A 12,005-nucleotide genomic window follows, 5' to 3' on the forward strand; every position below is an offset into this window, starting at 1 on the left:
AAAATGCTGTGTTGCCTTACTCTGCACCAGGGAGGTGTTCCATTGGCGTTGCGTGGGTGTTATAACGCAATTCTCATGATTTTTGACACATTCCTAGATTTACCAGAACTGATAAACCGGGGAATGTGCCAAAAGGATATACCTTCCCAGGAGAGACATAACAAGAAGAAATGTCTTTATTTATCCTCATTACTTCCTCGTACTATGTGTGCATTATTGTGCTGCACATATATAAAGAGCAAATGCTTCTCAGGTTTGTTTTTGTGCAGGAAGGGGCCCCTTCCTGTACAAAAACAATTCTGCATGCAGCATAGGCACCCCTTCACCATGGTACAAGGGTGCCCGCGTGGGGGCTAGAAAACCAAAACGGCTCCAGTGCAGGGACTATAGCGGACATGTGCAGTATTCATATAAATATGGCACATTCCTGCCCTTTCCCAGTTAAGTAGTGCAGCGCAGCAAGGTGGCTTGCTGCATTGCACTGCAGGACTTTTTCGTGAATATGCCCCAGAGTTTTACTATACAGCGCACGAACGATAATGTGCGGCAGAGTGTCAGCGAATATTTGTCATTTGCCATCATCAAGGAAAATAATGTGAAAATTCCCACTTGATCTGTATTGCTTCAATAATGGCTCACAGTGCCCAATGTCTTGACCACCAGCTACTCAAAAAACAGTAGCATGGAATATAATTTATATGTTTTATTTGATTTTTAGGTCTCGTAGAGAGACCTATTATGGTGAACCCAAAAACTTTAACTAAAGCGGATTTCAACGAGTGCATGAGTTCTCGTGACCGCGCTTTTATCCGAGCCGCCTGCCTCCGAGAGCTTCAAATTAAAGCCATCTGTTGCTTCCCCAGCTCACTCGGCCTCACTTCTCCTCCCCCTAATTAACACACACTTCTTTCACGGCGGCTGTGCTTCAAAGGGCTCCGCTCCACCCCCTGCTGCATTCACTTTCCCTCCACGTTCCCTCTTCTTCCTTCCTCTCCCCGTCTCCCTCGTGACACCTCTTTGCCCACTTCTTATTTTTAAGGACTTGTTCTTTTCTTTCGCAAAAATCAGGATATCTCCTTTTGCTACAAACAGCCATGAATTCGCTGAGATATCATTTATGAGGCAACCACGATGCATCAGACAATACCCATGTGACTCTCGGCCAGAAAAAGCAACTCGGTAAAGACGACAATCATACCAAAAAAAAGTATTCATGTTATCGACCTTGAGCGGATGAAAGGCTGTACCAGCCACACATAGATAGGAAACTATGACATGAGAATGTCACAGAGAATGATGAGCCATTTTAGAGCTTGTGATTACAATCCAAGTAGCCTTTGGTCGCTAGCTGCTCTGAATTGCCAGTCACCCCAGCATTCTGATAGTTCAATTCTTCAGACTCCGCTGCCATGTCTTAGATTTGCACCAAGCTAATCAACTTTATTTCCATTCAGAATTACCTGAGCAGGGTCTTAGCAGCTTTTGAGAATGATTACCATTTCTCATAAACATAATGTAATCAAAACCTTAGAGCCAAAAGTGTGTTATGTGTGATTTAGAGTTTGGCAGATGAAATCCTCTGTCACAAACCTGACCGAGTGCATGAGTTCTGGTGACCGCGCTTTTATCCGAGCCGCCTGCCTCCGAGAGCTTCAAATTAAAGCCATCTGTTGCTTCCCCAGCGCACTCGGCCTCACTTCTCCTCCCCCTAATTAACACACACTTCTTTCACGGCGGCCGTGCTTCAAAGGGCTCCGCTCCGCCCCTGCTGCATTCACTTTCCCTCCACGTTCCCTCTTCTTCCTTCCTCTCCCCGTCTCCCTCGTGACACCTATTTGCCCACTTCATGGGGCATATTATCAAGGACGGGTGATACATTATCGCCGCTTTTATCGGCAGGAAACTGCCGATAAAACGGCGATAATGGGCTTGATAATATGCTCTATAGAATTCCTATCGAAGCCCATGTTAGATGTGAAGAAATCTAACATGGGCTTCGATAGGAATTCTATAGAGCATATTATCAAGCCCATTATCGCCGTTTTATCGGCAGTTTCCTGCCTATAAAAGCGGCGATAATTTATTGCCCGTCCTTGATAATATGCCCCCTTGTTTTTAAGGACTTGTTCTTTTCTTTCGCAAAAATCAGGATATCTCCTTTTGCTACAAACAGCCATGAATTCGCTGAGATATCATTTATGAGGCAACCACGATGCATCAGACAATACCCATGTGACTCTCGGCCAGAAAAAGCAACTCGGTAAAGACGACAATCATACCCAAAAAAAACAAAAAAACGTCTTTCAGCCCCCAAAGCATATTTTAAAGAAATGTGCGTGCCAGCAGCAGGAGGCACCAGCAATCTGGCTATTGTATAATGCTTACACGACAAAACGGGGGATTTTATTGAAATTGTTCTTCCTTCTGAAAGGCTCTGGCAACAAGATAGCATAAACGTGTCTGTCTCCACCTCAGGATGCAATGTTCAAGGTTAAAAGGCCTGTTGTGCGCTGACCTCATCCCGTTCCCACCCCGGCTCCCCAGGGGTGATTCATGTGGCCTTCTTTTATGAAATATTATAGCGCTGCTGTCTCGGTGGCTTTCAGGTTCCGTCTCCCGCGCGGACAGCCCCGCCCCTCCCCCCTCACCAAGAGCACAATGAACCGGAAGGGCAAGCTCGCAAAGAGAGGAAAGACGACTGCCTCGCAAACGGGCTAGCAATGCAGCCCTTGTTAGTTTTATATTTATTTTTATTTTTTTAATATATTTTATGGTGTTTTACAGTAAATCTTGGCTCCTCTGCTGGGGGTGGTGTTCCATCTCCAGCCCTCACCCTCACACCCCTCACCCTCACACCCCCTCACCCTCACTCACCCTCACCCCCTCATCCTCTCACACCCTCACTCACCCTCACCCACCCTCACACCCTCACCCACCCTCACACCCCCTCACCCTCACTCACCCTCACCCCAACATCCTCACCCCCTCACAACCCTCTCACCCGCACCCACCCTCACCCTCACACCCCCTCACACCCCCTTACCCCCTCACCCTCACACACCCATACCTTCACACCCTCACCCTCAGTCACCTTCACCCGCACACCCCCTCACCCCTCTCACCCTCACACACCCTCACTCACCCTCACACCCCCTCACTCACCCTCACAACCCCTCACCCTCACACCCCCTCACCCTCACACCCTCTCACCCTCACTCACCCTCACCCCCTCATCCTCACACACCCTCACTCACCCTCACACCCTCACCCACCCTCACACCCCCTCACCCTCACTCACCCTCACTCACCCCAACATCCTCACACACCCTCACCCCCTCACATTCCTCTCACCCTCACCCACCCTCACCCTCACACCCCCTCACACCCCCTCACCCCCCTCACCCCCCTCACCCACCCATACCTTCACACCCTCACCCACCCCAACATCCTCACACACCCTCACCCCCCTCAGACCCCCTCTCACCCTCACCCTCACACCCCCTCACCCCTCTCACCCTCACACACCCTCACTTGCCCTCACACCACTCACTCACCCTCACTCACCCTCACACACCTTCACACCCCCTCACACACCCACTCACCCTCACACACCCTCACACCCCCTCACCCTCACACCCCTCACCCTCACACCCACCCTCACGACCCTCTCACCCTCACACACCCTCACCCTCACACCCCTCACCCTCACACCCCCTCACTCACCCTCACACCCCTCACTCACCCTCACCCACCCTCACACACCCTCACACACCTTCACACCCCCTCTCACACCCACTCACCCTCACACCCCCTCACCCTCACACCCCCTAAACCCTCACACCCCTCACACCCCACACCCCCTCACACCCCTTCGCCCTCACACCCTCACCCTCAAACCCTCACCCACCCTCACTCACCCTCACGACCCTCTCACCCTCACACCCCCAACCCTCACACACCCTCACTCACCCTCACACACCCTCACCAGCATAGCATAACAAAACCTAGCATAGCATAGCAAAACATAGCATAGCATAACAAAAAAAGCATAGGATAGCAAAACCAAACCTATGTGGAAAAGTAAATTTTGCCATGTTCTGTGTCCCTACGTGTCATCCATCATATGTTATGTGTGCATGATTAAATATGCATATGCATTCCCCATGTTCGATTCAAGACGCAATTATAGTTGTGTCCACCTCTAGTATGTCAGTTTCCAGTTCTCGTGAATACTACGTATATCAGGCCTATGTAAAGCTACGTTGCCACGTTTCTCAGTGTGCACGTTATTCCATTATAAAGTCCCCGTTTCTAGGCCTCAAAAGGGCCCGGACACCAGATTCAGCTCCTGTCTCCTGAAACCTCGCTGAGGAGCGATACAGCCCCCACCTGTATCCTCGACCCTTCACTTACATCCTGCCTTGCAGTGCCCGGCTCACCCTGGCTCAGCCTCTGAGTCTGCCAAGAATATGTTATGATTCCAGTTATCAGTTCAGTCCTCCTTCTCTGCATTCCTAAGCTACTGAACTGCATCAATAGTTTCCGTCATTGTCTAGCCTTCACGTCTCCACGTTAGAGAAATACTGTATTTAATGGTCATTCCATATTCTTCATCACGCACTACATGTAGAATAATGCATGGTCCAGTCTTAGAATCAAGTTAGCCTTTCCCCTCCTGACTTCTAGTTTATATCAACATGTTCTCTAAACATCAGATACTAGATACTGTTTAGGTACATGTCGCCCTGACTCTCCAGACTTCAGTCTCTGCTCCTAGCACAGAGTTCATAGCCCCCAGCTTCTCCTAGTGATACGTCATTGCTAGTTTGCGCGCACCATCAGGTTAGAGGTCCCGGCTCCTTAGGTAGCCCCCTCCATGGTTTCCGCCCCATTCATGACATATTCTGTTACGTTTGCATCACATGTCTATGTATACGCCCTGTTACACCTCTTTTCACCCTTATCTTTCGCGACTGCTACGCGTCACACCTTCTGCTCCACCCACTGCTACGTCTATTGCAATGTAATGATATGTGTTTGCGTTATGTATATATGCTCATGCACTGTTATTAAAAAGTTCATCCTTTTCCTTGTCCCGATCCTGACACCAGCAGCGCTGCTGGGCCCTGTCATCCTATTCCTGTGCAGGTTGTCCTGTTCCTGTCCTTATCCTGTATTAAACCTGCATAACTCCTACTACCTCGAATTTTGACTCTTATTTATTGAGCTATCTGTTATTCATTCATGCATTCAAAAATAGGGTATTATTTATTTATTTACCACATAATGGCGCCCGAATAGGGACTTGCCCTTTCCCCACGCGTCGGTGAAGCCACGCCGACCCCCTGACCCTCTGCAGTCGTGACGGAACTCTTCTGCGCACCGGCAGATATTTCTGCCTCAAGTATCCCTCAGGCCCACGGAGGAGACGGAGGAGACGGAGGAGGCGGTCCAGCATCCAAACGAGACGGTGGAGGAACGCGGCGAGTCCCGACCAGAGCCCAAGCCGAGAGTCCAAGGTCCGAGGTATCCGGAGGCCCACCCGTAACAGAAGTCCGAAGTTCGTCCGTCCGACGTCGAGGCAGTCCAGTCCAGTCTGAGGCCTTCCGTTCTTGCTGCCCGGTGAGTACCATTACTGGGGTAGTATCTAGACAGGGTCAATCTAATTGACTCTGGTCCGTGGGTTGGTGGTACACAGACCCACAAACGAAGTGTCCACTTCGGTGGATGCGGGTCCTGACGTGTCTCTTTATGAGACCGGTAAGTTTCGTACTGTTGCAGCAGTGCATCTAGTTCCTGTTCTAGTCAGTTCTGTTCTCGAGAAAATTCATGTATTCTGTGTTCCGTATTCCAGGTAGTATTCTGTTCGAACTGTTATTTTTAAATGTTCTTCATGTATTTTAATGTCGTGGTATGAATGGGGAATAAGTATCGTGTTTATTGTGTATTGTATTGTGTCTAGATTATAGTTCAGTCATGCCGCTCTTTTCGAAATTACGTCAGTTAAAAACCAGAAAGGGTCTGCTGGAAGCAGCAGTTCCAGTTCCGCCTAGGGACAGTCCAGGTCATTTTATGTATCAGAAGCATGGCATAAGCGCCATATTGTATCTAGATTTATGGGTAGAGTATACCAAACAGTTAGAAGAAAAGTATAGATGGCCCGTATCGGGTACATGGGATGCCGAATGCATCATGCGAGTAGAAGAAGCATTATGGAAAAAGAAAGCCAGACAGTCACAGAAAGATGCCATCGAGTTATGGCGCAAAGAAGCTCATAAAAGAACTGAAAAGGAAATCAGAAAGTCAGAATTAAGTAGAGAATCCTTAGAACGAGCACAAGAAAAAGAACTAATCGAGATAGGTGAACAAGTCAAAGCCGAACAGTCAGACAGACAGAGGCATGCCCTTATTAGGGGTATGTATCCTCTCCTTGCCGAGGGCTTGCCAAAAGCGACCCCAGAGGCATCCAGTAATTTCCCGCTACCATTAGTTCCGACCAAACTACGTCACAAACAGACCGCAGCTGATATTTTTATTTCGTCCTATTTGGACGACACAGTCCCAGAAACCCCGCCGCCACACAAGCGTTTAACGACAGCCGAATTACATGCACAAGCGTCACAGCGTACGCCCAGACATCAGACTGTAGCAGAAATAAGAAAATCCCTTGCCGAATGCGGCTATGATCCAGTCCCAGGCGAGGATAATATGGTTTTATATTCATTCCGCGTAAGAAAGGTGGCCGAGTATCTAGTCACCTTACCGAATATGAAAGAAGATCTAGACAGAATATATCGTTTCATCCGTACAGGGGATGATCCAGAAAGTATTAGCGAGGCCATGTCTCAAAGGAAAGCCGAGATCCAGCTCATGATATTAAAGTTTCTGATCAATTGTCTAATAAGGGAACAAGATTACCCGTCTAAAGATCCGGCTGAAATGAGAACCCTGACAAGGTGGAGTGATAATATAGCCGAGGGTAAGCACAAGACCGTCGGTGCTATGGAGAGTATGTACAAGAAAATCCGTAAAGAAATAATAAAATTACACGAACAGCGTAAAGCAGCACAAGTAAGCGAGAAAGAAAGTAACTCTGATACTGAAGAGGTAGAGGACGAGAATCCCGCCAGAATAGCGTATGTAGGAAAATCTAGATTTCCAGATCGCCATTTACGCCTAGAACACAAGTCTATTTTTCATTCTCCAGCACCAGAACAAGGTTCTCTAGAACAAGTATTCCAAGCTACCGATCACATTCTGAAATCACGAATCGGTTACAGTGAGTTAAGTACCATGCATGAACAAGAACTAGCCCGATCAGCAGTCCGATGGATTACTGATTCTACCACTTTTCCAGACGAAATAGTGGCACAGATGTTTCTGAAAATGCCCCCAGCCGAACAACGACTGGTGGGTATGTATATGATTCAGCACCTCATTACATTGTATGAGGGTCAGCACTCTGATCCAGGCCCGTTACATGATGTCCTGAACGAGTTACTCCAGTATAGATGGAAAGGTCTAGGTACCGATTTAATTAGTGTCATTCTAGAACAGCGTCACAAATATAGAACGTTTTTGAATCCGCATTTTGTTCCTGCCTCACCCCCAGAAGGTAAACCATTTTACATGGAGAGACAGAATCCGTTACGAGAAGTCCACCCAGTTAGAGGAACGGGTGGCGAACTAGAACGAGTGTTTGTATACACTCCGATCACAAAGATGGAACTCCTCGAGATGAAGAAATTAATTCCCTGTCATGACAAAGATCCAGCAGGGTTCCATAGAGAATTAAAAGACATGCTCCGTATGGGAGAATACACGTATCCAGATATAATTAAAATGTTAAAGGTTCTGCTGCCCGCAGGGGTGTATGAAAAGCTCAAGGAAAAAGAATGGGAGGTGGGGGAGAAAAAGATCGATTGGGCAGTTCTAGAAGCTGAAGATAAGGCACGAGTACCAGGTACCGGTCTTGGAGATAAATGTAAAGAATTACCAGAATTATTAATACAAGTTTTACCCAGATTATTGACAACTAGAAAAGAAGACTGGGATGCAATCTCAGCCTGTAAACAGAAACAAGACGAAGATATTAGTGATTTTTATTCTAGATTTGAAAAATGTTTTAGCATCAACAGTGGCCTCAAGACAAGTAGTGAGTCATACCCTCACCTTTTTGTTACTAAATTAGTCGAGAATTCAAGTCCACAAATTAAAAATCGAGTTTTGAAAGTCGAAAGTACCTGGCAAGCTAATACCCCGTCCCAGATGTTGCAGATGCTTCAATACCACCAGAATAGAATCAGAGAAGAACAAGAACACGAAAGAAAACGTATGAAAGACACGAAGATGAAAGTACTAGTTGCACAATCTGTTCCTCAAGACAGTCAGAAGAGGGGTCCGAATCAAGCCAGTCATCCTGCAGCTCCCGTTAAAGGGAACTGCAATTATTGTAAACAGCCAGGTCATTTTATAAATGAGTGTGCAGTTCTGAAACACAACATAGCTACTGGTAAGACTAAAGAAAGACCACGTCCGCCTAGACAAGAACAAGTTTCACAGATTCCTCAGCCACAGAATGCGCCACAGACAGTTACAGCTCCGCAGCCTATCGCTGCAACACAGCATGTCACACAGCAGATGTACCAGTATGCACAGTCTGAGTATCCAGAGTACCAGCAGTATTCATGAAACAGCCTAGAGAGGGAGGTAGGCTTGCCTCTCATCGAGATACCTGTAGATCAAGAAGGTCCCTATGTTCACAGTCAAGTATTAGGGAAAGACAGAAAGTTTTTGATTGATACAGGGGCAAGTAGGACCACAATTAGTCACGCCGAAGTTCCAGGGGCTCCGCTCTCAGGCTCAAGAAATGTTTCCCTTGGATTTTCAGGAAAACCTATCGTAAATGAGATTTCAAAGCCAGTTACTCTAGAAGTAGGTCCATTGTCCCGCACTACTGATCTGTTACTTACTAAGTCATGTCCAGAAAATCTATTAGGCATTAAAACACTGAAAGAGTTAGGTGCAGTTATATGCTGTTCCCCAGAGGGAATACGATTGTTCCTACGTGACTTTAAGGGTCACTATGTATTACGAGATTTTGATTCAAGACTGTCTAATGTCCCGCAGCACTTATGGGCGCAAGGTCCAACTGATGTAGGTTACATGCAAATCACACCCTATCGGGTGACTCTCAAGCCAGGTGTAGTGTTACCACGAATCAGACAGTACAGATTGCCACCTGAGGCTGTAGCAGCCTTATCCAAAATTATTGACGAGCTTATGGCTCAAGGAGTGGTTGTAGAAACTGACTCCAATGTATGTAATTCTCCGATCATTCCAGTCATGAAACGTACTGATCCAAATGCACCCCCAGTATATCGATTAGTGATTGACCTACGAGAGCTTAATAAGTGTATTATTCCTCAGTACCCAGTTGTCCCAGACATCTCTTCCCTATTAACGGCCATTGATTCCGAAGCCACGTTCTTCACTGTCATAGACCTCAAGAACGCATTTTTCAGTGTTCCTATTCATCCAGACAGCCAGTTCCTTTTCGGATTTTGTTTAAATGGAAGGAGCTATATGTTCACACGCGCTCCTCAAGGTTTCACAGAAAGTCCTAGTATTTACAGTCAAGCACTCAAGAGACAACTAGACAACATTCACATGCCAACTGACACTGCCCTGCTCCAGTATGTCGATGATCTACTGATCACAGCCCGTTCTGAACGTGCTTGCGAGCGAGCATCACTGACAGTTCTGTATTTCCTAGCCGAGATGGGGCACAAGGTGTCCCCTTCTAAGCTTCAATTCTGTGTCCAGCAAGTGGTATACTTAGGACACTTACTGTCCAAGAGGGGTAGACAGTTGACACCAGACCGTATCCAGTTAATAGCGAGTCTTCCTCAGCCCAAGACCCAGAAGGAGGTACGTGCTTTTATTGGCCTTACTTCTTATTGCAGACAATGAATTCCTCAGTATGCATTTCTAGCCAAGCCACTGATACAGTTAACGACACAGGAGGCAGCCGTACCGACTGTCCTCCCTTGGACATCTGAACATACACTTAGTTTCAATGAGTTAAAGAAAGCCCTATGCCAAGCTCCAGTTCTAGCGACACCGAACTACAGTAAGCCTTTTACACTTTTCGTCACTGAACGTGAAGGTACAGCATTATCTGTTCTCACACAAGATCAAGCAGGACAATACAAGCCCTGTGCTTATTTTTCGAGCACATTAGATCCTGTAGCCCAGGCTCTGCCTGCGTGCCTCAAGTCAGTTGCAGCCACAGCACTAGCTATCAGACAAAGTGATTCCATAGTCTTAGGACACTCCTTGACAGTACAAGTTCCACATTCCGTGGAAGTTCTTTTAAACCGAACACAAACTCAGCACTTGACAATTGCACGTTTAACAGGTTATGAATTGACACTGTTCCAGCCACACATAGAAATCAGACGCTGCAACATTTTAAATCCTGCTACATTGTTACCATCAGTTAATTCAAATCCAGCCACACATGATTGCGTGGAAGTAGTTAACATTACGACAAAGCCAAGACAAGATCTGACAGATACTCCGTTACCAGACCCCGACCTGACACTTTATGTGGATGGTTCATGTATGAGAACAAGTACAGGAGAACTAGTCGCCGCGTATGCAGTGACTACTGACACTGAAGTTATTGAAACACACCGTATTGATACCCTGTCCGCTCAAGCAGCAGAGCTAGTTGCTCTGACACAAGCCTGCATACACGCCAAGAACTTGAAAGTTAATGTTTACACAGATTCACGTTACGCATTTGGAGTTGTACACGACTTTGGAGTACTCTGGCAGGAGAGAGGTTTCATGACTTCTCATGGAACCAAGATTCAGCATGGTCTCCTTATTCAAGCTCTGTTAGATGCCATACATTTACCGACATCTATCGCTATCATGAAGTGCAAAGCACATACGAAAGTTACTGACCCCATTTCTCAAGGTAACGATCTAGCAGATCGCACAGCCAAGCTTACAGCACAGACTCTAGACATTCCAGTTAACATGACACACACTCCAGATCCGATTACATGCATGACAGTTAAGGACCCTACACAAGATGTCATAGATATCCAGTTACATGCTACTCCCGAAGAAATCAAGAAATGGTCCGAACAAGGAGGGGTCCAGACAGATCAAGGATGGTTAACAAAGGGTAGAGCCACATGGTTTCTCCCCGACTCTATGGTTCAAGTCATTATTAATACCGCACATAGTCCAGCACATTTAGGAGAAAAAGCTATGTTAGACAGTATCCAGAACATTTGGTTCAACAAGCATTTACGAGCTGCAGCCAAGCAGAAAGTCCGTACCTGTATGATATGTTGTCAGTTTAATCCAGGTAAAAGTGTCCCGGTGGAACAAGGTGGATTCCAGCCCCCTGACCACCCTTTTGAAGTCCTCCAGATGGATTATATTCAGATGGAGCGATGTCGAGGTTTCAAGTATGTCCTTGTAGTTGTATGCGCTTTGTCCATGTGGACAGAAGCATATCCAGTTCCAGATTACACAGCCGCGACCACTGCTAAGCAGTTGGTTCGTGAGTTTTTCCCTCGTTATGGACTCCCTAGAGTCGTATATTCTGACAACGGCCAGCCATTCTCATCTGAACTCATGAAGCATGTTTCCCTTTTGTTGGGGTACCAGTGGAAGTTCCATTGTGTACGCCATCCTGAAGCAGCCGGTCTCGTAGAGAGACATAACCAGACCCTGAAAATCCGAATTGCCAAAGTGTGTAAAGAGAAAGGTGTGGACTGGCTAGTAGCTCTGCCAGTCGCTTTATTTTATATGCGCATGGTCGCACATTCCAGATCAGGTCTGTCCCCGTATGAGGTCGTTTTCGGCCGCCCCCCTAACATGTGGGGTACTCCTAGACCCCGAAGTATTACCGATGTTTCAAGTAATATGCTGACAGATTACCTAGCTTCCTTGATGTCTGCCCTCAACTCATGTCGTTCACA

This window comes from Lissotriton helveticus, chromosome 4_1 (genome assembly GCF_964261635.1).
Source record: "Lissotriton helveticus chromosome 4_1, aLisHel1.1, whole genome shotgun sequence".
Lineage (NCBI taxonomy): Eukaryota > Metazoa > Chordata > Amphibia > Caudata > Salamandridae > Lissotriton > Lissotriton helveticus.